This window comes from Protomyctophum bolini, assembly GCF_963924005.1.
Source record: "Protomyctophum bolini genome assembly, chromosome: 18".
NCBI classification, from domain to species: domain Eukaryota; kingdom Metazoa; phylum Chordata; class Actinopteri; order Myctophiformes; family Myctophidae; genus Protomyctophum; species Protomyctophum bolini.
Window position 1 is genome coordinate 14,891,956 of NC_137879.1, and position 3,413 is coordinate 14,895,368.

The window sequence follows — 3,413 nt, forward strand, 5'->3', positions numbered from 1 at the left end:
GGACTTGCCATCTTAATTCCCTATCACTCTTTTTTCCCTGCATTTCTTTGTCATTTTTACTGCTCTTCCATCACTCTGTCTCTCATTAACTATCCATCTCTGGGTCTCTCTCTCTCTCTCTTCTCTCTCTCTCTCTCTCGCCCCATTCTCCATTACGTTCACCTGTGATTTTCTCCTCAATTCCATTCCAATGTTGCCCCCCCCCCCCACCATCCCCCCATCCCCCATCTAACCTCCATTTTCTCAGCCTTCACCTTTGGCATGTCTCGCAGAAAATTAATTTGATTGGGCGGTAGTGCTTGCCAGTCAATATTTCAGCCTCAACTTGCTGAGATGGGGAGAGCGGGATTGTGGGTATAAGAGTCTCAGACAGGAGCTGGGCACCCGTCCAGCTCCCCCTCTCCTCTCCTCTCCTCTCCTCTCCTCTCCTCTCCTCTCCTCTCTCCTCTCCTCTCCTCTCCACAGACAGACAAACTCTCTCCTGTCCGTTTCACATTCCCATGACTCACGCCTCCATGAAAGTAAATCCTTGAAGTATTGCATCTATTTAATCATCAAATAAAGACCAATAACCATTATTAGAGTGTGACTGTACGATTACTCTCTACCGTTTTGTTAGCATGTTATAAAAGATGGATCGATGAATCAGTTTTCTAACATTCTGTATCCCTGTTCTTGGTTGAAACTATAGGCAGATGTTTAGTGCTTTCAGAAGTGTGTGTGTGTGTGTGTGTGTGTGTGTGTGTGTGTGTGTGTGTGTGTGTGTGTGTGTGTTGTGTGTGTGTCAGGTGAAGTGGACACTGGGCAGTGCAGTTGGTGATTATATGCCAGCAGGCCCATCTAAAGCCATAGAGAGCCATGATAACCCTGCTGACTACTGGACCGGCTCAGTGGTCACACACACACACACACACACACACACACACACCACACACACACACACACACACACACACACACAGGACAAAACCGATGAAGGAAGGGAGGCATGTGTGAGAGTTTGAATAAGGGTGAGGGCATGCATGGAGGTAGAGATAGATTGAGCAGTGTGCATGTTTGTTTGTGTGTGTGTGTGTGTGTGTGTGTGTGTGGTGTGTGTGTGTGTGTGTGTGTGTGTGTGTGTGTGTGTGTGTGTGTGTGTGTGTGTGTGTGTGTGTGTGTGTGTGTGTGTGTGTGTGTGTGTGTGTGTGTGTGTGTGTGTGCGTGCATGTGTGTAGCAAGGCGGCGTGATGGTGATGGAGGGTGAGAGATGTAAGCTGGGAGGGAAGGATGGAAGGGGGAGGGGAGGGGAGGTGAAGAATGGAAGCAGATCCTAGTGCTGATTTTAGAGGAATGGCTCATACTGACCGTCTGACTTTATTCCAACCTCTCTCTCTCTCTCTCTCTCTCTCTCTCTCTCTCTCTCTCTCCCCTGGTTCTGGGTCTCAGTCTGAGTGTTAGTCCTCCTCCCCATGGCCCAGTGGTGACATGGCATTTAATAGACTCCCCGCCGTGAAACAAACTACCTCAATTAATTCCTCCGACTCGGCCCTGGCCTTTCTCTCACTCTCACACCCCTCGTCCCCTCTGGCTCTGCCTGCCTCTGTGCGTGTGCGTGTGCACGCGCGCGTGTGTGTGTGTGTGTGTGTGTGTGTGTGTGTGCGTGTGCGTGTGCGTGTGCGTGTGTGTGTGTGTGCGCGCGTGCGTGTGTGATTTAAGCCATCTCTGGTCCGGTCTCCTCCCACTAGGCTGCATACACAGCCTATAAAAGGACACGGAGACTCTTGGCTCTTATACTGTGATGTACTTTATTCATTAGGACTTCATTGGAGCTCCATTTCAATAGAGGCGCTCGCTCGCACTCAGCCCCTCCGGTGTTCCTTATATGAAATAATTTATTCTCTCTTCGCTCGTTGTGTCTGCATGCAAGCTGAAATATCACTCTCATACGACGCGAGGATTTGTCTCAGTAGTGTGTGTACACGCTCAGTGTGTGTGTGTGTGTTTGTTGTGAGATGCATATGTGAGCATGTATGTACTCTTATGTACAAGTGCATGTATGTAAAACCATAATTCGTGTGTGCGTATGCGTGTGTGTGTGTGTGCGTGTGGCTGCATGGAGGTATAGTGTGTTGCGTTGTCAGTATCACTTCGGCGTGGCGTCATTAAAGAGAATTATGAGAGCAATCTCCGGCTGGCCTCCATCTGAGCCCCGGCCAAACACAGCAGCCTCTCTCTCTCTCTCTCCATCCCTTATAGCTATGATCTCCTCCACCCTCCTCACTGTACCACCAGGAATATATACACACTCTTTGTGTCTATAGGACGTGTTGCACTCGCCCTCCATTTCACATCTTGGATTCTTTTCTTTTACCCCTACGGATTCTCTAATGTTCCTCTCCCCTGACGGGGAAAAAATTAGCAAGATGAAATTAACAGCAGAAGTCACTCTATCATGTCTAAGCCCCATTAGCTCGGAGAACTCAGTCTGATCGTTGTTTACTTGTGTTCACTTAGCCAACCATGTACTCTCCATGTGGAGCCTGGGAGTATAATCTACAGCCCAGCCTGCATGGTGCAATCGTAAATTATAGCAATAAATTAGCCTACTTTTATTGTGTGTGTGTGTGTGTGTGTGTGTGTGTGTGTGTGTGTGTGTGTGTGTGTGTGTGTGTGTGTGTGTGTGTGTGTGTGTGTGTGTGTGTGTGTGTGTGTGTGTGTGTGTGTGTGTGTGTGTGTGTGTGTGTGTGTGTGTGTGTGTATTTTTTGGCATATATAGATTTCCAAATAATTTCCAAATATTTTCAGCACCTTTGAACTTATGGCTGTCACTTTGCATCCAAAATAACTAGTTGGACGTATAGTTTGGTAGGAAACAGGAACTGGTTTTAATTTAATGTCTGAAACTAGAAATGTAATAGAAATTTGAATGTGTAAAAAAAAACAATTTTTTTATGAATACAGTTTATTCCAGCCTTAAAATCATGTACAGGGTGAAGGGTTAAAAACGTTTCAGAAAGTATTTGGACTGAAAAGCTGTATACTGTATACTGTAGGCTGAATCCGTAGCTTATCCAGTAGTGCCTATAAAGCTACTGTATAAACATGACGATGGTATGTCTCTAAGACAATGACGCTTTCGATGAAAACTATGGAAAAGTTTAATCTGCATTAACACAGTTCGTATATGGGATGTCCCCGCTTTGTCTCTCTTGCTCAGCTAACGGGTCCTTGGTGTGACACCCCTGCCTTCTGCACTATGTATGTATGTTAAGCTATAGTTCCTCTGGCCGCTGTGCGTCCATGGCTGATCTGTGGACCTCATCCATGACTGTAAATCAAGCGGGTCCAGTCGGGGCTGACTGGCAGTATTTCTCCTGCCGCGATGGCTCCATTAAGCGGGGACTTCCTGCCAGTGCTATAGCCTCCGGCGCT